Source organism: Procambarus clarkii, chromosome 27, assembly GCF_040958095.1.
Source record: "Procambarus clarkii isolate CNS0578487 chromosome 27, FALCON_Pclarkii_2.0, whole genome shotgun sequence".
NCBI lineage: Eukaryota > Metazoa > Arthropoda > Malacostraca > Decapoda > Cambaridae > Procambarus > Procambarus clarkii.
The window spans coordinates 29,916,447-29,941,639 of NC_091176.1; the positions used below are offsets into that span (position 1 = coordinate 29,916,447).

Here is a 25,193-nt window from a genome sequence, read left to right on the forward strand (position 1 = left end):
GGGCAATCCCCTTTTCTCAGTTTTAAGCAATTTGTATATGGAATTCTTCGAAACAAAAATCTTATCCAGGATTATCCCGGCTAATGTAGTTTGGTTTAGGTATGTTGATGATATTTTGTGCTTATGGCCGCGCGACAAAGACCAGATAGTTTTTCTTAATGAACTCAATTCTTTGGTACCTTCAATAAAATGCTCTTGTGAGACTGAGGAGAATGGTACTCTTCCGTTTTTGGACATTATGATTCATAGAGTCACTAGAAAGTTCAAATTTAATGTGTATAGGAAACCTACCAACGTGGGATCGTATGTTCATTTTCATTCGAATCATCATAGTAAAGTTAAACAGGCAGTATTTTCAGGAATGTTTCTACGAGCTTTGAGGGTAAGCAGCCCTGAGTTTTTTGATGAAGAGATTGCTAAAATATATGAAATTGGGAAGAGTTTACAATATCCTAAGAGGTTTTTGGATTTCTCGTTTGAACAAGCCAAGCGTACGTTTTATAATCACGTCCCTAAGGCGAAACCAGAAATTATTAACTCATTGGTGGTACCTTATGCAAGTGGACTTGAAAAATTGTCTCTGATTTTTAAGAAACTTAACATAAATTTGGTGTTCACTAATAGTACGATCAAATCCAATTTAATAAAAAACTCCCGATACAGCAGGTTGTGTGTATTCGATTCTCTGCAATGATTGTGATTTTATGTACCTTGGACAAACAGAAGGACCATTCAGGCTTGTTCGCATTTGTGTTCCTCACGTGTGCCCCAAAGAATGAGGTGATTTGGTGAAATGCTATGCCCAAGATTATCATCCGAGTTGCCGTCGGGGAAGTGGCTCAAATAGCCTAGGCTATCACTTCCTCTTGACGGTCGTGATGGTCAAGTGGATTAAGGCGCCCTGTAGTTACCAGTTGCGTTGCTCCTGGGAGTATGGGTTCGAGTCACTTCTGGGGTGTGAGTTTTCATTCGCATATAGTCCTGGGGGCCATTCAGGCTTGTTCGCATTTGTGTTCCTCACGTGTGCCCCAAAGAATGAGGTGATTTGGTGAAATGCTATGCCCAAGATTACCATCCGAGTTGCCGTCGGGGAAGTGGCTCAAATAGCCTAGGCTATCACTTCCTTTTGACGGCCGTTATGGTCAAGTGGATTAAGGCGCCCTGTAGTTACCAGTTGCGTTGCTCCTGGGAGTATGGGTTCGAGTCACTTCTGGGGTGTGAGTTTTCATTCGCATATAGTCCTGGGGACCATTCAGGCTTGTTCGCATTTGTGTTCCTCACGTGTGCCCCAAAGAATGAGGTGATTTGGTGAAATGCTATGCCCAAGATTACCATCCGAGTTGCCGTCGGGGAAGTGGCTCAAATAGCCTAGGCTATCACTTCCTTTTGACGGCCGTGATGGTCAAGTGGATTAAGGCGCCCTGTAGTTACCAGTTGCGTTGCTCCTGGGAGTATGGGTTCGAGTCACTTCTGGGGTGTGAGTTTTCATTCGCATATAGTCCTGGGGACCATTCAGGCTTGTTCGCATATATATATATATATATATATATATATATATATATATATATATATATATATATATATATATATATATAAGTCGTACCTAGTAGCAAGAACGCACTTCTCAGCCTACTATGCAAGGCCCGATTTGCCTAATAAGCTAAGTTTTCATGAATTAATGTTTTTTCGACTACCTAACCTACTTAACCTAACCTAACTTTTTCGGCTACCTAACCTAACCTAACCTATAAAGATAGGTTAGGTTAGGTTAGGTAGGGTTGGTCTGGTTCGGTCATATATCTACGTTAATTTTAACTGCAATAAAAAAAATTGACCTCATACATAATGAAATGGGTAGCTTTATCATTTCATAAGAAAAAAATTAGAGAAAATATAATAATTCATGAAAACTTGGCTTATTAGGCAAATCGGGGCTTGCATAGTAGGCTGAGAAGTGCGTTCTGGCTACTAGGTGAGACAGATATATATATATATGTCGTACCTAGTAGCCAGAACGCACTTCTCAGCCTAATATGCAAGACCAAATTTGCCTAATAAGCCAAGTTTTCCTCAATTAATATATTTTCTCTAATTTTTTTCTTATGAAATGATAAAGCTATCCATATCATTATGTATGATGTCAATTTTTTTTTATTGGAGTTAAAATTAACGTAGTTATATGACCAAACCTAACCAACACTACCTAACCTAACCTAACCTATCTTTATAGGTTAGGTTAGGTTAGGTAGCCGAAAAAGTTAGGTGAGGTAGGTTAGGTAGTCCAAAAAACATTAATTCAAAAAAATTGGCTTATTAGGCAAATCGGGCCTTGCATAGTAGGCTGAGAAGTGCGTTCTGGCTACTAGGTACGACATATATATATATATATATATATATATATATATATATATATATATATATATATATATATATATATATATATATATATATATATATATATATATATATATATAATTTTTATATCCTGCCTGAAACACTGTGCGTACTAGTGACTTTACAAGATTGTTCTTATAAAGTTAGCATTTTGTGGTTATTTTCTATCTTGCTCCAACAGGCTGTTGCTTGTACCAGCCGGCACCCCTTGCATTGCAGGTCTTCCAGCTAATAGGTGGTGGCCACCGAAGTGCTACCATCTATTTGAAGAAAATCATATGGTTTCTACTTGGTAATTATTATTTATTTTATTTTTTTTGTATAAACTAACATGAAATTTATAACAATAATAATAATATTAATATAAATTTATTTGCAAGAAGGTGCAATGGGTTGGTGAGATTACTTAATATTGGTATTTTTACTTGCATTCAAAGCCATAAACAGGCAAAGTATTTCGGGTAAGTCCTTACCCAATAATTACAATATAAGTTGACAGAGGCTAGTACACTGTCAATGATGTATGTCTTAAGTACTAATATTGGGGAAGTGGGTAGTACAAGATACAATGTGAGTTTGAAGCACAAGGTAGGAAACTATGAGGATGAAATAAGGTACTTTTTTTTCCTTTGGAACAGGGCATGGGTTGGACAATCTTTTAATTCTTCAGGGAGTGAGTTCCAAAGACTGGTGGGCCCTTTTACTTGCATGGAGTATTTGCACAGATTTAGTCTGACTGGTGGATATCAAAAAGATTTCTATTTCTGGTGTGGTGCTTATGGGATGTATAAGCAACCCGTCCTCTTAAAAATAACGTCACTTTTCACTCGTATTCGCACTATGGCCAAATGTGGACGTAATTTGAAATGAAATCGACTCACAAGTGACGTACTGCTCCGTTTGAATCGTCTGGCTTACTCGGCAAGCTTAAAAAAGGAAACTTTCCATTAACGTTTTTCATACCGTTTTGAAACTTTATGAGAATTTCCTGCCCACCTAACCTATCAGAGGACCCTTAACCTACTGTGGTTGGAAAAAAAATCTAAAATTTATTTTAATTTTTTTCATTTTCAAATTACGTCCATGTTCGGCCATACGGGCAAACGGCCAAAAGCGACGTTCATTGTAAGAGGACATGTTGGTATAAGACCTATCAAGGAAAACTTTCAGATCAAGGTTAGCATTTAGGAACAAGGTTATGTACATGTATTTAGCACATGAGAATGTGTGGAGTTTGTTTAGCATGTTAAAGAACTAAAATAGAGGGGCTGTGTGTGTTGTGTGAAGAGGGATTTAATTTAGTTGTGACAGCAGATTTTTGCTGAGTGATGATAGACTTTACGTAATTTACAGTTGTTGAACCCCATGCACTGATACCGTATGTAAGATAGGGGCCTGACGGCTGAGTGGACCTCACTCGGGGTTCATTGTCCCTAGGGTCATGGTTCGATGCCCCAGTTGAGGCAGAAACAAATGGGCTGCTTCCTAGGGATGTGTGTGTGTGTGTGTGTGTGAAAATTAGGATTAAGGATTTGCCTGAAATGCTATGTGTGCTAGTGGCTGTACAAGAATGTAAGAACTGTTGTATATATGAATAAATATATAAAATGTTAAAAAAAATATTAATTTTTTAATGGATAGATAAGTGCATAGTATAATGGGAGGAGAGCAGAGTGGGGAACATAATAACTGATTTTATAAATTTTAACGACCATTTTTGAGACCTTTTTGGTTATGTGCTGTATGTGGGTGCTGAAGTTCAGTGTCTTATCTATGTCTAGGTCAAAGAACTGCCCCTCATTTGTATTGGTAATGTTAACATTGTCTATTTAAAGTTGAATCTGATTTTATAATTTTCTACCAAATAAAATGTAGAAAGTCTTTTCCTATGTTTAGTGTAAGTTGGTTGGTTGACATCCTTGAGTGGACATTTTTTAGGAACATTTTTTCCTATTTCAGTGGACACTGAGATAGGAACGAATATAGTCCAGAGAAAGGCCTTGAATACCATAGTGGTGAAGTTTTAAGTAAGAGGTAGTTATGGTTTACAGTATCAAAGGCCTTTCTTAGGTCAATTGAGAAGTAATTGTTCTCAAGGGCTGTTTAGATTATATCAAGCAAACTAATAATGGCATCATTGATACGCTTTTGGAAATGGAAGCCAAACTAACAGGGACTTTGTATTCATGTTGCATTTTACAAAGTAGGAAAAGAGATGTTTGTTAAAAAAAACAAATATTTTTGAAAGTATAAGTAGATTTGATATTTTTCTTTGTTTATGTCTGCTGTCTCGCCTCCTTTATAAAATGGCATCATTCTTGCTTTTTTAAGGATATCAGGAAAAGTACGGCACTCCAGAGATTTGTTGAATCCTTCCTAGTGTTGCCTAGCCCAGCCCAGCCTAGACAAGGCAGGATGGGCATCCTAGCCTCACACAGCTTAGCCCCCACCTATCATAGTACATGTAGCATCCCAGTCCATCCTAAGTGATCATTACCTTACTGGCTGTGTTTTCTCTTCAGCCCTGAATGTAATGTATTGGAACATAAGCAGATACATATCAGGTCTTAGAGAATCTGTACTTCATACATTTTTTAATAATGTCTCACAAATATTTAAATAATTAAAAAAAAAATTGTATAATAACTTCATGTTATTCTTGCAATGTATTTTTTTTTTTTTTTTTTTTTTACAAAATTTACATTTAGAAGATTACCTCTATTTTTAGATTGATGACTTGAAGACTACAGTGCCATCCACAGCAAATCATGGTCTTAAAATATCTCCTAGCAATGACGAGACCAATTTTCACAGAGATCAAATTTTCGCTAAGCAGTAGTCACAGGTAAATATATATTATATATATAATATTATATATATAAAATTAACTACTTCATTGCTCAAAGCACCTTTACACATTCTGAGAGTTGTGCTATTTTATTAATTAATTAATTAAGTAGGCTATATTTTAATGTTTTCATTACTTTTTTTTGTTTTGAAATATAAATAGTTGAGTTTTGAAACATTTTGACATTCTATACCTGAATATTTATAAACAAAAATATACCAGAACTATGTCCTTGACAATTGCACTAAGAAGTCTTTGCCAAAATCAGGTGCTCAGTGCAGTAGTTAAAAACTTAAAAGTTGTACCACCTCTGGTGCAAGATTAGGGACCCATAGCCTCAGAGAAGAAAATAAAGAGTACTCAGAGAAGGCCTTGAATAATAGGCAGGCTGTTTGTGTGTGTTTCGACGGTAAGCTTGCTGACACCATATGTAATTACCTAAGTGTAGTTACAGGATTAGAGCTACGCTCGTGGTGTCTCGTCTACCCAGCACTCTTTGTCACATAATGCTTTGAAACTACTGACGGTCTTGGCCGCCACCACCTTCTCACTTAACTTGTTCCAACCGTGTACCACTCTGTATGCGAAAGGAAATTTTTTTATATTTCTTTGGCATCTTTGTTTAGTTAGTTTAAATCTATGACCTTTTGTTCTTGAAGTTCCAGGTCTCGGGAAATCTTCCCTATCGATTTTATCAATTCCTGTTACTATTTTGTACATAGTGATTTTATCACCTCTTTTTGTTGTCTTCTAGTTTTGGCATATATAATGCCTCTGACCTCTCCACATAGCTCTTGCCCTTTAGTTCTGGGAGCCACTTAGTAGCATGTCTTTGCACCTTTTCCAGTTTGTTGATGTGCTTCTTAAGATATGGGCACCAAACAACCGCTGCATATTCTAGCCTTGGCCAAACAAAACTCGTGAACAATTTCTTTAGTATTTCGCCATCCATGTATTTAAACGAAATTCTGAAGTTAGAAAGCGTGGCATAGGCTCCTCACACAACGTTCTTTATGTGGGCCTCAAGTGATAGTTTTCTATCTAGAATCAACCCTAGACCTCTTTCTTTTATCAGAATTATATAAAGATTTCTCACATAATTTGTAGGTTGTGTGGGGTCTATGTTCTCCTATTCCACATTCCATAACATGACATTTATTAACATTAAATTCCATTTGCCAAGTGGTGCTCCATCTACTTATTTTGTCCAGGTCTTCTTGAAGGGCATGACAATCATCTAAATTTCTTATCCATCCCATTATCTTAGCATCATCAGCAAACATGTTTATATAATTCTGTATTCCAACTGGTAGATCATTTATGTAGACAATGAACATTTCTGGTGCATGTACTGTGGTACTCCACTTGTGACACTTCTCCAGTCCGATTGCCTCTAATTACTGCCCTCATTTTTCTATCAGTCAGAAAATTTTTCATCCATGTTAGAAGCTTACCTGTCACCCATCCAAAATTTTCTAGTTTCCAGAACAACCTCTTATGTGGAACTCTGTCGAAAGCCTTTTTTATGTCTAGATAGATGCAGTCAACCCAACTACCTTTTTCCTTTAAAATCTCTGTGGCTCAATAATAGAAACTGAGTAAATTCGATACACAGGATCTTCCAGATCGAAAACAATACTGTCTGTGTGATATTATATAATTTCTCTCCAGGTGTTCTACCCATTTAGTTTTTATTATTTTTTTTCAATCTTTTCACTGTTACACTTGTCAATGATTCAGGTCTATAACTGAGAGGGGTGGGGTCTTCCCTGTTGCCACTTTTGTAGATTGGAACTATGTTAGCCTTTTTCCACATGTTTGCTATGACTCCTGTACACAGGGATGCCTGAAAGATCAGGTGAAGTGGAAGGCTGAGCTCAGGTGCACATTCTCTCAGAACCCATGGTGAAACTCCATCTGGACCAACTGCTTTGTTCTTACTTAGCTCCTTTAGCATATTTTCCACTACATCTCTAGACACCTCTATACGCTCTATGATGTTCTCAGAAATTCTTATTGTGTCTGGTTCTCTTAAGATTTCATTTTGTATAAACACACTTTGGAACTTTTGGCTTAATGTTTCACACATTGCATTATCATTTTCTGTGAATCTGTTTCCTATTTTCAACCTCTGGATATTATACTTTACCTGCAATTTGTTGTTTATGAATTTGTAGAATAGGCCCAGTTCTGTTTTACATTTATCCATTATCCCTTTTTAAAAATTTCTTTCTGCCTCTTCCCTTACTGCTGTATAGTTGTTTCTCGCATCTTTGTATCGCTGGTATGATTGGGGGTTTGGCTTCTTTCTATTTTGATACCTGCTTGATGGGGTTCTGCTCTTCTACTCCCCAAGCCCGGCCCGAGGCCAGGCTCGACTTGTGAGAGTTTGGTCCACCAGGCTGTTGCTTGGAGCGGCCCGCAGGGCCACATACCCACCACATCCCGGCTGATCCGGAACTTCTCCTAGAAAACAGTCCAGTTTTCTCCTGAAGATGTCCACGGTTGTTCTGGCAGGAACAACCGTGCAACCGTGCTCTGAAGGGGGAAGTGAATACTGAGCAGTACTCGAGACGGGACAACATAAGTGACTTGAAGAGTACAACCATTGTGATGGGATCCCTGGATTTGAAAGTTCTCATAATCCATCCGATCATTTTTCTGGCCGACGCAATATTTGCTTGGTTATGCTCCCTAAACATTAGATCGTCGGACATCATTATTCCCAAATCCTTGACATGCTGTTTTTCTACTATGGGAAGATTCGATTGTGTTTTGTACCCTGTATTATGTTTCAGATCCTCATTTTTGCCATACCTGAAATTTATCACTGTTAAACATCATGTTATTTTCTGTTGCCCAATCGAAAACTTTGTTGACATCTGCTTGTAGTTTTTCAATGTCTTTCATTCCATTTTTGTGTCTTTTGGTCTGTGGCCCTCTCTCAATTTCTGTTGAACCAATCCTGTTTTCTGGCCCTGCATCTCTGTTTTGGTATGAATGTTTGTGTGCCTTCATTGTATATTTTGCAAAATTTGGCATACATTTAATTTACTTCCCTGTCTAGCAACAAGTCTGCCTAATTACTTATTAAAAAAAATTTGAAGTTCCCCATAGTGACCTCTCTCTCTTGAAATCAAGTTTATCAACTGTTTCAATGTCCCCATTTTCTGTGTGTGTGTGTTTGGAGGCTAAGCTTGCTGATACCATGTGTGTGTGTGTTTGGAGGCTAAGCTTGCTGATACCATGTGTGTGTGTGTTTGGAGGCTAAGCTTGCTGATACCATGTGTGTGTGTGTGTGTGTGTGTGTTTAGAGGCTAAGCTTGATGATACCATGTGTGTATTTGGAGGCTAAGCTTGCTGATACCATGTGTGTGTGTGTGTGTGTGTGTTTAGAGGCTAAGCTTGATGAGACCATGTGTGTATTTGGAGGCTAAGCTTGCTAATACCATGTGTGTGTGTGTTTGGAGGCTAAGCTTGCTGATACCATGTGTGTGTGTGTTTAGAGGCTAAGCTTGATGATACCATGTGTGTATTTGGAGGCTAAGCTTGCTGATACCATGTATGTGTGTGTGTGTGTGTGTTTGGAGGCTAAGCTTGCTGATACCGTTTGTGTGTGTGTGTGTTTAGAGGCTAAGCTTGCTGATACCATGTGTGTGTGTGTATTTGGAGGCTAAGCTTGCTGATACCATGTGTGTGTGTGTGTATTTGGAGGCTAAGCTTGCTGATACCATTTGTGTGTTTGTGTTTAGAGGCTAAGCTTGCTGATACCATTTGTGTGTGTGTGTTTAGAGGCTAAGCTTGCTGATACCGTTTGTGTGTGTGTGTGTGTTTAGAGGCTAAGCTTGATGATACCATGTGTGTATTTGGAGGCTAAGCTTGCTGATACCATGTGTGTGTGTGTTTGGAGGCTAAGCTTGCTGATACCATGTGTGTGTGTGTGTTTAGAGGCTAAGCTTGCTGATACCATGTGTGTGTGTGTTTGGAGGCTAAGTTTGCTAACACCGTGTGTGTACTCACCTGTTTAAATAATAATAGGGGTGTGTACCACCTCTGGTGCAATTGTAGGGACCCACAGTCTTGAAGAAAATAAAGAGTATTCAGAGAAGACCTTGTGGATTCTCACTGAACACTAATCTTTTCTTATCCTACCACCCCTCTTATTTTGTTTTATGCTGCATTCTATTATATATCATATAAATACATAGCCAAATGGCAATATTTATTATGTCTATACAAAAAGAAGACATCCACTTTATTTTTTTTCTCTCCTTTGTTTCTATGTGGATTTTGTTGTGACTAATGATTCTCCTCCTTCCCGTCAACAGGTCTTCCTCACTGGGCTTGCTCGGCTTTTGTGTTACTGTGAGGGTGCCATCATCGTTTACCCTTCAAGACTGACTCATGCTGGCATTGCATTTGTGGACTTCCCTTCACAGTAAACAGTCCTTCTCCATATGGTGATTGTCCAGGGCAAGCAGGGTGTGACTGCCATCTTGGAGAAGCAGGGTCTTTTAATATGAAGAATCTTCCGTCTTCTCTACTTACGCCAGCTTGTGCCGGCCTTGCATTCTTGTTACTTCATGGCCCTTGGGCATTTTTTATTTATTTTACATAATAATTTTTTTTATTAATACCCGTGTTTCACAAGAGATCCTTAACATTTTAAGCACCAATTGTATTGACTAATGTACGTCTTGTAACCTTTAAGACATAAATAGACAAGACATAGATAAATGAGTGAATAATACTTAGTGACTAGGTTAGGGCGAGGAACATAGTACAGTGTCTGGCTGTGGAAGAATGCCTACTGTTTTAGAAACCTTATTGCCATGATCATAATCGTATGGGTTAAAAAGCATTTGTTGTCACTCCTACACTGTGGCTTGTTGAGCTTGAAACCTTTGCTCCTTGTTCGTGTTACATCTGACCTTTTGAAGAAATTGTATGAATCAATATCCTCCAAATTGTTCAGTATTTTAAAGGTTTCGCTCTATTACTCTCTCATTTGCATATATCTAAGTATATAGATTAGATATAGATTTAGATTAGATTTTTTAGTCAGGTAAAGGTACATACATTGCAGATGAGTTACAAAGGGAAAGACAATGACTAGAGTTCACTAGCTCTATTGGAAGAGAAACGTCTGCAAGACAAGTGTGGGCAAAAATTAAGGTAGCTAAGGGGAGCAGAGCCCGGCCTGCGGCTCACAACGACCCCCAGGGTAAGGCTGAAGAACTAATTCACAAGTGGAGTGATGCAGCATCATCCTCCTCTCTCCCTGCAGAAGTAAGCAGGGAACAGCTCCTCCGACATAATGACAGAAGGATTAGGATAACAAGAGCACAATCTAGTGATGACGAGTATGGGGAACCAATTACAGCCAAGGAAGTAAAGGGGGCTATGAAAAGGGTAAAAGTACAGCACCTGGTGAAGATGGCGTCACCTACGACATACTCAATGCACTGTGTGAAGTGTCTGGCAATCCACTACTCCACCTGTTTAACAAGTCATTCCTATGTGGAGTGTTGCCCACACAATGGAAACATGCAATAATGGTCCCAATACCGAAACCCAATGACCCTGGCAATTATAGACCTATCAGTCTCATGTAATGCACTTGGAAGATGCTTGAAAGGATCATCCTAAACCGACTATTGCACAAAATAGGCAGGTTAGGGGAGGGGTCAATGGATTTGTTAAAGGACGGAGGACAGCAAACTATAGTTAATTACCTTGCTAATGATACAGCTAAGTACTCCCAATAAACTCGCTCCTCGGGGCAAAATTTTAAAATTTAAAATACAATACCTAAAGCCACTAATACGCATATACTTGCGTTTCGGGCAAGTATATACGAAGTAAAACCCAAACAAAGAACTGACTCCGTAGGACCCATAAAAGATGAGACAATGGCAATGTCTAACACTCCATACTATTGACGCTACTGGCCGACATTGTCCAGATATGATAGGAGCCGAATTTGCTCCACACGTCTCGGAGGTGACACAACAATGGCTGCCCTCCTTCCCCACTCTGACGCCTGGCTTACATTGTCCACATGACAGAAAGTGATAGAAGGGTCACATTTACTCTACTTTAATATTGATAATTAAGTTAATTTATATGAGATGGTTTATGATGGTAAAGTCCAAAGACTAATGTATTTAAGAATAATTCCCAGCAGAATAGCTGGTGAATTATAATAGTATGTGGTGATGATATCCCGTTTTCTTTAGACGGTAATTCCACTACAGTTACATTTTCTATGGGTAACTTGTTTATACAATACAGCTATTATCTGTATGATATATTAAATGGTGTCGGATTTTCCGACAGGCCTTCTGCAGTTGCCTTTGTTCTTGTGTTCTTATGTTGAGTAGCAACATTTGCAAATTTGCAGATGATACAAAAATAGGTAGGGAAATTAACACGGAAGAAGACTCACTATCACTTCAAGTTGATCTAAATAGGGTTTTGAAATGGTCAAAAGATTGACAGATGCAGTTTAATGCTGATAAATGTAAAGTTTTGAGACTAGGTAATGATGATAGTTACAAGATACGAGCTAGATGATGTTGAGATTGCGAAGTCGGATTGTGAAAGGGATCTGGGAGTTATGATTAGTAAGAATTTAAAACAAAAGGATCAATGCATGAATGCTCGTAATAAGGCAAATAGGACACTGGGATTTATTAATCGAAGTGTTAGTAACCAGACACCTGGTGTGGTTCTTCAGCTATATCTTGCTCTGGTTAGGCCCCATTTACATTATGCAGTTCAGTTTTGGTCGCCATATTATAGAATGAATATAAATTCACTTGAACGTGTCTAGAGTAGGGTGACTAAGTTAATTCCCCAAAATAGAAATCTTTTATATGAAGAAAGATTAACAAAGCTTAAATTGCATTCACTGGAAAAGCGAAGAGTTAGGGGTGATATGATAGAGGTTTACAAGTGGATGAATGGACATAACAAAGGGGATATTAGTAGGGTATTAAAAGTATCAACACATGACAGAACACAAAACAATGGGTATAAATTGGATAAGTTTAGATTTAGGAAAGACTTGGGTAAATACTGGTTTGGCAACAGGGTTGTTGATTTGTGGAACCAATTACCGCGTAACCTGGTGGAGGTGGGGTCCCTCGATTGTTGCAAGCGTGGGTTGGACATGTATATGAGTGGGTTTGGGTGGTTATAGATAGGAGCTGCCTCGTATGGGCCAATAGGCCTTCTGCAGTTACCTTTATTCTTATGCTCTTAAGGGGGCATATCAAAAAATATCGTTATAAATTAAAATTGTTCAATTTGCTTATAAATTTTTTTATGAAATGGTTATAGAAAGGGCTGCAACTGGTCCAAGTTTCACCATCACACCCTAAACAGAAAAGGAGAAAAAAAATACACAACATATTATGCAACGAATGTTCAACATTCTCAAATAATCTCAGGGTACACATGTGTCAACTAAAATGTCTACTATGTGCTGTAGAAGCACAAACTCTTGTAATAATTGTAATATGTATGTTCAATATATTTATATTTAAAATTCTTTTTTTTTTCTTTTTTTTTGCCAATTTTTTTTTCTCGTTTGTTATCAAGGGATTTGCATGAAACTTGCACACCTTGCTCAATGGATGCCTATCTGCAAGGGTGCCAATTATGAACGAAATCTGTCGAAGTCAAGCTCAGCTACAGGTGGCCGAACTTGGATCTTTATTTTACTCTGGAAAGTAATTTACACCTTCAAATTACTTCAGAGCTTTCATTTATTAATCAATTTACATGCAAATTACACCTTATATGTAGCGTTTGTGCTTCTACAGACTCTAGTAGATATTTTAGTCCAAAATCTATTTGTTGATTTTATAAAAATTTATAAATATCATATATTGCATATTTTTTTAGTAGGGTAACTTTGAAAAATTATATTATTGCACTAAACACTTTTTTGATAAAACTGATCACTACAATCCTTTATTATGTGCTAAATTTAATATCTGAGTGTTATAGAAATGATTTTAGTTGACACATGTGTTCCCTGAAACTATTTGAAAATTCGTTGCATAATTCGTTGTTTATTTTTTTTCTCCTTTTCTGTTTAGGGTGTGATGATGAAACTTGGACCAGCTGCAGCCCTTTCTATAACCATTTCATAAAAAAATTTATAAGCAAATTGAACCACTTTTAATTTTACATCGATATGCCCCCTTAATTCACTATGCTTGCCAGTAAAACTCCTTTTCAGAAAATCGCTGGACCGTGGAATAGTTCCCCTGATAATAGTTGAAGGTGATGAAGTGATCGAGTAATCCTTATACTCCATTATCTCATCATCATAATGGCATAACTAATTACACAAGCATTAATCCTATCCCTATTTACAGGTAACGGTTTTCCACCCTTCTATATCTTACTGTGAGGTGTAGTCACCGTACATAAGCAAGCGACTTGAGAATAGCACATTACGGGCTATTCATGCCCGTGCCACCTCTTGGGTGGCTTAATCTTTATAAATAAATCAGAATAGCACACACCACACGGGAGACATCTCCCGTCACGCAGGGTGCAGTCGCACCTCCACAGATCTCCAGTATCAGCTCTTGATATTGGTAATGGCTCAAAAGGGCCACCACTTACGGGGTATTCATGCCCGTGTCACCTCTTGGGTGGCTTAATCTTCATCAATCAATCGAATAGCACACAGTACAATCTCCAGTCAAGAATGTAGCACTCGGCGTGTACAGTTCTAATCGACCCAAGACGCTACAGCCTCGACACAGAGCAGACAGCAGACTACGACCGTTGTTCAGGTCCATGTAAACTACATCTACCCGAAGTCCTTCGTCTGAATAGCCAGTTACCAGTTACAGGAGATACTTTTTCACCCACAGTGTTATTAACTCATGGAACCGCCTACCCACCGAAGCGGTACGTGGCAAAACGATGCTGATTTTCAAAATATACCTGGAAAAGATCATTCCTCCCTACACCTGGGGGGTACCTTCGTTAAAGTAAAAAGGTATACAGAAATAACAAAGAAAATAGATATGAATACTATTACCTTCGATGTTAGTAGTAGTTGTGCAAGTGAGGAGAAAGAAAAAATATTACGGAGTTCATGGATGAAAGTAGATTGATAATATTATCTTGGAACGTTAATGGATTAAAAACTAGAGCGGTGGATGTACACTATTATACTCTTAGAGAGAATATTAACATAGCAGCATTCCAGGAAACTGGGGATATGGATGGTAACAATCTGAACATGAAGATGAACATGTTGAACATGAAGATGTTCAACTGCTGGGCGAGCCCTCTCCTACTCATCTGAGGGGAGGGAGATTAGATTATGCTTGTTTGATAAATGCTGAGGGCATAGAGGAGAATTGTCTTACTGTGGATGAAATGCTAAGAGATTTTGCATTACAAATACAGCTTAAACTAGATAAAAAGCATGCCTGCCTTCAGAGGAAAAGCTTAAAGTTTAATAAGGGAGAATTAAGGGGTCTTGTTGGTCATATTAAGTCTTGGTATGATACTTATAAGCCAGTTTCGGCAGAAGCATTTTATTAAGATTTAATTAAGGAGGTAGATGTATTTAATGCAACATTGAACCGGAAAATATCTGGTATAGAAAAGCATCCCCCATAAAAGTGTGCGGAGAAGAGAAAGGAAATTTGGAGCAAGTATTGGCAGGAGTTTGCAGAGAAAGTTAGGAGTAACAAACTTGAAGGAAATCTGGCAAGACATAAATGAAATAAGGGGTAAAAAGCAAAATTTTGTTGCACATCCTGACCCGTAAGGAATTGCAAAAGGTCTCGTAAATAAATGGGCGGAAGCTGCCAAACTTAGTTCATTTAATTACCCGCTGTAACGAGAGAGTCGTTTGATTCTTGGAAAGATCTAAGAAAGGATTTTATACTTACAGCAGGTAACAGTGGTGATGTCACTTGCACAGGTATTACCAGAGAAGAACTAATAACGGCGATTAAAGTTGGGAAATCTACCGCCCCCTGGGGAGGATGGAGTAACTTATGAAATACTTAATGAACTTGCCATTATGACGAAAAGCCCGCTGTTAGACCTCTTTAATATTAGTTATAAAGAGGGCAGAATTCCCAGTAAATGAAAAAGAACTATGATCATCCTTATCCCTAAAGCCAATGGAGAGTACAGACCTGTGTCTTTAACCTCGTGTTTTTGTAAAATGATGGAGAGGATCATTTTAAATAAACTTTTGTATATAATAGGTGATCAGCTGTCTAATAATTTTTCGGGTTCCTCAGAGGAAAAAGTACCTCTGACTGTATTATTAAATGTCTAGCAAATGGTAATGATTATTATAGAATTTTTATTGATTTATAAGAAGCTTTTGATAAAGCCAACAAAGAGGTTATTTTATATGAATTAGCTGGTCTTGGTGTTGAAGGGAGATTAATGCGCTGGATAGGGGATTATCTTCAGGAAAGGAAGGCTCAGGTGTGGTATCAAGGTTGTATGGTTCAAGGTATCAAGGTCAAGAATTCTGCTCACCTCAGGGAGGAGTGTTGAGTCTCATCCTGTTTAATGTACTAATGAATAAGATAGCATCTGAGAAATACTCAAATTGGGTAACTCCAATCATATATGCTGATGATATTTTGTTTCAGGGCAAAGATATTTCAAAGGTTCAAACAGTGTTGGACAATTTCGGAAACCAGTGTCACCACATGGGACTAGTGGTTAATGAAGACAAAACTAAAGTTTGAATGTAGAAGTCGGAGGCCCATTATATTGGAAATAAACGGTAAAAATATAGAGAGAGTTAATATATATAAATATTTAGGCATATATGTTGGATATACCCATGAGAGTTTGGAAACTGAGATGAACAGACTGTTGAGTCAATGTCGGAAGAGATTACAACCTCTGAAGGCCTTGGCATGCTGTGGAAAGGAGTGGGAGTCCAAGTGCTACGAATGATGTACTTGAGTACGGTAAAATTTCTTATTGATTATGCTGCACCTGTCATTTCTTGTTTTGGTAAAGGTAGGATGGGCAAGTTGGAGAAGATACAAAATGAAGCCGTTGGGGGTCGTTGTGAGCCGCTGCTACCTTAATTTTTGCCCACACTTGTCTTGCAGACGTTTCTCTTCCAATAGAGCTAGTGAACTCTAGTCATTGTCTTTCCCTTTGTAACTCATCTGCAATGTATGTACCTTTACCTGACTAAAAAATCTAATCTAAATCTATATCTAATCTATATGTTTAGATATATGCAAATGAGAGAGTAATAGAGCGAAACCTTTAAAATACTGAACAATTTGGAGGATATTGATTCATACAATTTCTTCAAAAGGTCAGATGTAACACGAACAAGGAGCAAAGGTTTCAAGCTCAACAAGCCACAGTGTAGGAGTGACAACAAATGCTTTTTAACCCATACGATTATGATCATGGCAATAAGGTTTCTAAAACAGTAGGCATTCTTCCACAGCCAGACACTGTACTATGTTCCTCGCCCTAACCTAGTCACTAAGTATTATTCACTCATTTATCTATGTCTTGTCTATTTATGTCTTAAAGGTTACAAGACGTACATTAGTCAATACAATTGGTGCTTAAAATGTTAAGGATCTCTTGTGAAACACGGGTATTAATAAAAAAATTTATTATGTAAAATAAATAAAAAATGCCCAAGGGCCATGAAGTAACAAGAATGCAAGGCCTGCACAAGCTGGCGTAAGTAGAGAAGACGGAAGATTCTTCATATTAAAAGACCCTGCTTCTCCAAGATGGCAGTCACACCCTGCTTGCCCTGGACAATCACCATATGGAGAAGGACTGTTTACTGTGAAGGGAAGTCCACAAATGCAATGCCAGCATGAGTCAGTCTTGAAGGGTAAACGATGATGGCACCCTCACAGTAACACAAAAGCCGAGCAAGCCCAGTGAGGAAGACCTGTTGACGGGAAGGAGGAGAATCATTAGTCACAACAAAATCCACATAGAAACAAAGGAGAGAAAAAAAATAAAGTGGATGTCTTCTTTTTGTATAGACATAATAAATATTGCCATTTGGCTATGTATTTATATGATATATAATAGAATGCAGCATAAAACAAAATAAGAGGGGTGGTAGGATAAGAAAAGATTAGTGTTCAGTGAGAATCCACAAGGTCTTCTCTGAATACTCTTTATTTTCTTCAAGACTGTGGGTCCCTACAATTGCACCAGAGGTGGTACACACCCCTATTATTATTTAAACAGGTGAGTACACACACGGTGTTAGCAAACTTAGCCTCCAAACACACACACACACATGGTATCAGCAAGCTTAGCCTCTAAACACACACACACACATTGTATCAGCAAGTTTAGCCTCCAAACACACACACACACATGGTATCAGCAAGCTTAGCCTCCAAATACACACATGGTATCATCAAGCTTAGCCTCTAAACACACACACACACACACACACATGGTATCAGCAAGCTTAGCCTCTAAACACACACACACAAATGGTATCAGCAAGCTTAGCCTCCAAATACACACACACACATGGTATCAGCAAGCTTAGCCTCTAAACACACACACACACAAACGGTATCAGCAAGCTTAGCCTCCAAACACACACACACACACACATACATGGTATCAGCAAGCTTAGCCTCCAAATACACACATGGTATCATCAAGCTTAGCCTCTAAACACACACACACACACACATGGTATCAGCAAGCTTAGCCTCCAAACACACACACACATGGTATCAGCAAGCTTAGCCTCCAAATACACACATGGTATCATCAAGCTTAGCCTCTAAACACACACACACATACACACATGGTATCAGCAAGCTTAGCCTCTAAACACACACACACAAATGGTATCAGCAAGCTTAGCCTCCAAATACACACACACACATGGTATCAGCAAGCTTAGCCTCTAAACACACACACACACAAACGGTATCAGCAAGCTTAGCCTCCAAACACACACACACACACACATACATGGTATCAGCAAGCTTAGCCTCCAAATACACACATGGTATCATCAAGCTTAGCCTCTAAACACACACACACACACACACATGGTATCAGCAAGCTTAGCCTCCAAACACACACACACATGGTATCAGCAAGCTTAGCCTCCAAATACACACATGGTATCATCAAGCTTAGCCTCTAAACACACACACACACACACATGGTATCAGCAAGCTTAGCCTCCAAACACACACACACAGAAAATGGGGACATTGAAACAGTTGATAAACTTGATTTCAAGAGAGAGAGGTCACTATGGGGAACTTCAAATTTTTTTTAATAAGTAATTAGGCAGACTTGTTGCTAGACAGGGAAGTAAATTAAATGTATGCCAAATTTTGCAAAATATACAATGAAGGCACACAAACATTCATACCAAAACAGAGATGCAGGGCCAGAAAACAGGATTGGTTCAACAGAAATTGAGAGAGGGCCACAGACCAAAAGACACAAAAATGGAATGAAAGACATTGAAAAACTACAAGCAGATGTCAACAAAGTTTTCGATTGGGCAGCAGAAAATAACATGATGTTTAACAGTGATAAATTTCAGGTATGGCAAAAATGAGGATCTGAAACATAATACAGGGTACAAAACACAATCGAATCTTCCCATAGTAGAAAAACAGCATGTCAAGGATTTGGGAATAATGATGTCCGACGATCTAATGTTTAGGGAGCATAACCAAGCAAATATTGCGTCGGCCAGAAAAATGATCGGATGGATTATGAGAACTTTCAAATCCAGGGATCCCATCACAATGGTTGTACTCTTCAAGTCACTTATGTTGTCCCGTCTCGAGTACTGCTCAGTATTCACTTCCCCCTTCAGAGCACGGTTGCACGGTTGTTCCTGCCAGAACAACCGTGGACATCTTCAGGAGAAAACTGGACTGTTTTCTAAGAGAAGTTCCGGATCAGCCGGGATGTGGTGGGTATGTGGCCCTGCGGGCCGCTCCAAGCAACAGCCTGGTGGACCAAACTCTCACAAGTCGAGCCTGGCCTCGGGCCGGGCTTGGGGAGTAGAAGAGCAGAACCCCATCAACCAGGTATCAAAATAGAAAGAAGCCAAACCCCCAATCATACCAGCGATACAAAGATGCGAGAAACAACTATACAGCAGTAAGGGAAGAGGCAGAAAGAAATTTTTAAAAAGGGATAATGGATAAATGTAAAACAGAACTGGGTCTATTCTACAAATTCATAAACAACAAATTGCAGGTAAAGTATAATATCCAGAGGTTGAAAATAGGAAACAGATTCACAGAAAATGATAATGCAATGTGTGAAACATTAAGCCAAAAGTTCCAAAGTGTGTTTATACAAAATGAAATCTTAAGAGAACCAGACACAATAAGAATTTCTGAGAACATCATAGAGCGTATAGAGGTGTCTAGAGATGAAGTGGAAAATATGCTAAAGGAGCTAAGTAAGAACAAAGCAGTTGGTCCAGATGGAGTTTCACCATGGGTTCTGAGAGAATGTGCATCTGAGCTCAGCCTTCCACTTCACCTGATCTTTCAGGCATCCCTGTGTACAGGAGTCATAGCAAACATGTGGAAAAAGGCTAACATAGTTCCAATCTACAAAAGTGGCAACAGGGAAGACCCCACCCCTCTCAGTTATAGACCTGAATCATTGACAAGTGTAACAGTGAAAAGATTGAAAAAAAAAATAATAAAAACTAAATGGGTAGAACACCTGGAGAGAAATTATATAATATCACACAGACAGTATTGTTTTCGATCTGGAAGATCCTGTGTATCGAATTTACTCAGTTTCTATGATTGAGCCACAGAGATTTTAAAGGAAAAAGGTAGTTGGGTTGACTGCATCTATCTAGACATAAAAAAGGCTTTCGACAGAGTTCCACATAAGAGGTTGTTCTGGAAACTAGAAAATTTTGGATGGGTGACAGGTAAGCTTCTAACATGGATGAAAAATTTTCTGACTGATAGAAAAATGAGGGCAGTAATTAGAGGCAATCGGACTGGAGAAGTGTCACAAGTGGAGTACCACAGTACATGCACCAGAAATGTTCATTGTCTACATAAATGATCTACCAGTTGGAATACAGAATTATATAAACATGTTTGCTGATGATGCTAAGATAATGGGATGGATAAGAAATTTAGATGATTGTCATGCCCTTCAAGAAAACCTGGACAAAATAAGTATATAGAGCACCACTTGGCAAATGAAATTTAATGTGAATAAATGCCATGTTATGGAATGTGGAATAGAACATAGATCCCACACAACCTACAAATTATGTGAGAAATCTTTATATAATTCTGATAAAAGAAAGAGGTCTAGGGTTGATTCTAGATAGAAAACTATCACTTGAGGCCCACATAAAGAACGTTGTGTGAGGAGCCTATGCCACGCTTTCTAACTTCAGAATTTCGTTTAAATACATGGATGGCGAAATACTAAAGAAATTGTTCACGAGTTTTGTTTGGCCAAGGCTAGAATATGCAGCGGTTGTTTGGTGCCCATATCTTAAGAAGCACATCAACAAACTGGAAAAGGTGCAAAGACATGCTACTAAGTGGCTCCCAGAACTAAAGGGCAAGAGCTATGTGGAGAGGTCAGAGGCATTAAATATGCCAAAACTAGAAGATAACAAAAAGAGGTGATAAAATCACTATGTACAAAATAGTAACAGGAATTGATAAAATCGATAGGGAAGATTTCCCGAGACCTGGAACTTCAAGAACAAAAGGTCATAGATTTAAACTAACTAAACAAAGATGCCAAAGAAATATAAAAAAATTTCCTTTCGCATACAGAGTGGTACACGGTTGGAACAAGTTAAGTGAGAAGGTGGTGGCGGCCAAGACCGTCAGTAGTTTCAAAGCATTATGTGACAAAGAGTGCTGGGTAGACGAGACACCACGAGCGTAGCTCTAATCCTGTAACTACACTTAGGTAATTACATATGGTGTCAGCAAGCTTACCGTAGAAACACACACAAACAGCCTGCCTATTATTCAAGGCCTTCTCTGAGTACTCTTTATTTTCTTCTCTGAGGCTATGGGTCCCTAATCTTGCACCAGAGGTGGTACAACTTTTAAGTTTTTAACTACTGCACTGAGCACCTGATTTTGGCAAAGACTTCTTAGTGCAATTGTCAAGGACATAGTTCTGGTATTTTTTTGTTTATAAATATTCAGGTATAGTTAATGTCAAAATGTTTCAAAACTCAACAATTTATATTTCAAAACAAAAAAAGTAATGAAAACATTACAAAACATTAAAATATAGCCTAATTAATTAATAATAAAATAGCACAACTCTCAGAATGTCAAAAGGTGCTTTGAGCAATGAAGTAGTTAATTTTATATATATAATATTATATATATAATATATATTTACATGTGACTACTGATTAGCAAAAATTTGATCTCTGTGAAAATTGGTCTCGTCATTGCTAGGAGATATTTTAAGACCATGATTTGCTGTGGATGGCACTGTAGTCTTCAAGTCATCAATCTAAAAATAGAGGTAATCTTTAAAAATGTAAATTTTGTATAAAAAAAATGCACAAATAAATTGCAAGAATAATATGAAGTTATTATACAATTTTTTTTTAATTATTTAAATATTTGTGAGACATTATTAAGAAATGTATGAAGTACAGATTCTCTAAGACCTGATATGTATCTGCTTATGTTCCACCACATTACATTCAGGACTGAAGAGAAAACACAGCCAGTAAGGTAATGATCACTTAGGATGGACTGGGATGCTACATGTAGGTTGGGGCTAAGCTGCATGAGGCTAGGATGCCCAGCCTGCCTTGTCTAGGCTGGGCTGGGCTAGGCAACACTAGGAAGGAGTTAACAAATCTCTGGAGTGCCTTACTTTTCCTGATATCCTTAAAAAAGCAAGAATGATGCCATTTTATTAAGGAGGCGAGACAGCAGACATAAGCAATTAAAGAAAAATATCAAATCTACTTATACTTTCAGAAATATTTGATTTTTTTTTGTTACAAACATCTCTTCCTACTTTGTAAAATTCAACATGAATACAAACACACACACACATCCCTAGGAAGCAGCCCATAGCAGCTGTCTAACTCCCAGGTACTTATTTACTGTTAGGTGAACCAGATATAGAGAATAACCACAAAATGCTATCTTTATAAGAACTATCTTGTAAAGCCACTAGTACACGCAGCATTTCAGGCAGGATATATAAAATATAAATATATATATATGTCGTACCTAGTAGCCAGAACGCACTTCTCAGCCTACTATGCAAGGCCCGATTTGCCTAATAAGCCTAGTTTTCATGAATTAATTGTTTTTCGACTACCTAACCTACCTAACCTAACCTAACCTAACTTTTTTGGCTACCTAACCTAACCTAACCTATAAAGATAGGATAGGTTAGGTTAGGTAGGGTTGGTTAGGTTCGGTCATATATCTACGTTAATTTTAACTCCAATAAAAAAAATTGACTTCATACATAATGAAATGGGTAGCTTTATCATTTCATAAGAAAAAAATTAGAGAAAATATATTAATTCAGGAAAACTTGGCTTATTAGGCAAATCGAGCCTTGCATAGTAGGCTGAGAAGTGAGTTCTGGCTACTAGGTACGACATATATATATATATATATATATATATATATATATATATATATATATATATATATATATATATATATATATATATATATATATATATATATATATATGGAACCCTCAACCCTATAAGTGGAGGGTTCCTACAAACTCAACCAGAGGTGGTATTCTCTATATATTAATAAAAAGGCAAGGCTATGCTAAATCTAGGCAGGGATTGGCTTGGCTAAGCTGGTCAGGGCTTGGCTAGGGTAGGAAGGACTGGTCATGTTTAAAAGCAAGGCAGGGTTAGGCTAGGCAAGACTAGGTAAGGGTATACTGGGATAGGCTTGGCTACGGTAGGCTAGGAAGAGGTAAACTAGGATAAGCAAGGCTGTGCAAGCACTATGCACAGCTAGAATGAACTATGCTAAGATGGTTTAAGCTGGGCTAGGTTAGGATAAGCTGAGTCATGCAGGGCCCCGATTGACCAGTGGAGTCTAATGGTCTAACCTTCTAGCTAGTTTGCTGACCTAAGAGTGTAAATGCCTAGCCCCTAACCTGAGATATATACAAGAGTTGTTACATTCTTGTACAGCCACTAGTACGAGTAGCGTTTCGGGCAGGTCCCTGGAATACGATCCCCTGCCGCGAAGAATCGTTTTTTCATCCAAGTACACATTTTACTGTTGCGTTAAACAGAGGCTACAGTTAAGGAATTGCGCCCAGTAAATCCTCCCCGGCCAGGATACGAACCCATGACATAGCGCTCGCGGAACGCCAGGCGAGTGTCCTACCACTACACCACCTGCTGCAATATTATTATAAAAGAAATATTACTTATTATAATCGTAAATACTAAATACCTGTTGTGTTGATTTAGGGGCGACGACGATCGTGGGATCGGATGCGAGCCACAGGTGGCCTACACCATGCTTTCTAAGGCGTCCCTCTCATAACAAAAACAAATCAGTGCATTCATACACAAACAGAGATCCCGTGGTTATGCGAATACTTGCAATTATTTTACTTAAAATAATAACAATTAGATTAATAATAATTAACATAATTTTTACTCAAGATTCATAAAAATCATTAATACTATTTTAAAAGAAGATTTATAAGACATCTAAAAACAGATATACAGACTTTGTGTGATATTTATTTCAACATTATATATTAATAGAATGTTGTAACTATTATTTTTAAATATTAGGTAGTTTCCAGCTACGTATATCGCATATAAACGTTGCAAAAAGATTTTAGACTGAATTAACACATTACACATTTATGGAGTAATTAACAACAAAACAATCTTTATTTTTATTGCAGAACATATATCAGAGCATACTAGTGACTCATATATTTAAAATAGTGTGATTTTTAAACAATTCGGTTGTAAACCCGCAGAACCGTCTACCCGCCAAAGACGTAACATAAGAAATGGTATATAATTCATTATTTTAAATTACATATATAATCATTAATAATTTTCGGCAGCTATCGAGGTTCTCCATAGGTAAATTCCTGTACTCTAACAAGATGCTACTTGCTGTTTAGCTGTTTAAATTCTTGGAAAATCGTAATGACCAGCGACATAAAATATAACAATGAAATAATAGCAGGTAACTGTAGGTGAACGAAAAATTAAATTCCAAATTGATTAGATGTTTTTCTAAATATAAACATCGACCTGAAGGAATTTTATGAATTATGGACTAATTAAACAAAAAAATAGGTAATTTTACTTGAAGAACAGATACCAGAGAATAGTTAGTGAGTACATTTATATTGTATAATGGGAGAAAGCCCCTGGTAGCCGCGAATTAAAATAACCACCTACATTAATTGATAACTAGGAAATAGTATCTGGAAACTTTATCTGAACGAAAACACAATACCAATTTGTTTAGATGTTTTTCTTAATATAAAGATCAACAGTAAGGAATCTTATTCATTATGGACAAATTAACAAAAAAAAACGATAATTTTCATTGAGGACCATATATTAGAGCATACTTAGTCACTTATATATTAAAAGTATTGTGTATTTTGAACCATTGGGGTTGTAAACAAACAGAACGGCCTACCCGAAAAGTCGTAACATAAAATGTTGCATATGTTTGCTAATTTATTATTTGATAAATGATTATTATTAATTTACGACAACTATAGAGGTTTCCCATTAGTTAAATTACTGTAGTCTGACTAAATGCTACTACAAAACCTATATAAATCCTGGGAAAGTCACAATGACCAGCGACATTACAGCATAGAGGGTTAAATAGTAACAGGCAACTGTCGGCGAACGAAAAATTCATTTCCAAATTTATTA

At 37.7% G+C, this 25,193-nt stretch overlaps 2 long non-coding RNA genes across 2 annotated transcripts; one reads left to right on the forward strand and one right to left on the reverse strand.

The window, feature by feature from the left end:
• The first annotated feature begins 2,573 nt into the window (after positions 1-2,573).
• Positions 2,574-9,805, forward strand: LOC138369130 (uncharacterized). Its single transcript, XR_011229758.1, has 3 exons — positions 2,574-2,686; positions 5,123-5,239; positions 9,571-9,805. It is a non-coding gene; the product is annotated as an uncharacterized lncRNA (long non-coding RNA).
• Positions 9,806-16,927: 7,122 nt separating this feature from the next.
• Positions 16,928-23,841, reverse strand: LOC138369131 (uncharacterized). Its single transcript, XR_011229759.1, has 3 exons — positions 23,725-23,841; positions 21,662-21,778; positions 16,928-17,189 (listed from the first exon to the last, which is right to left on the reverse strand). It is a non-coding gene; the product is annotated as an uncharacterized lncRNA (long non-coding RNA).
• Positions 23,842-25,193: the final 1,352 nt, after the last annotated feature.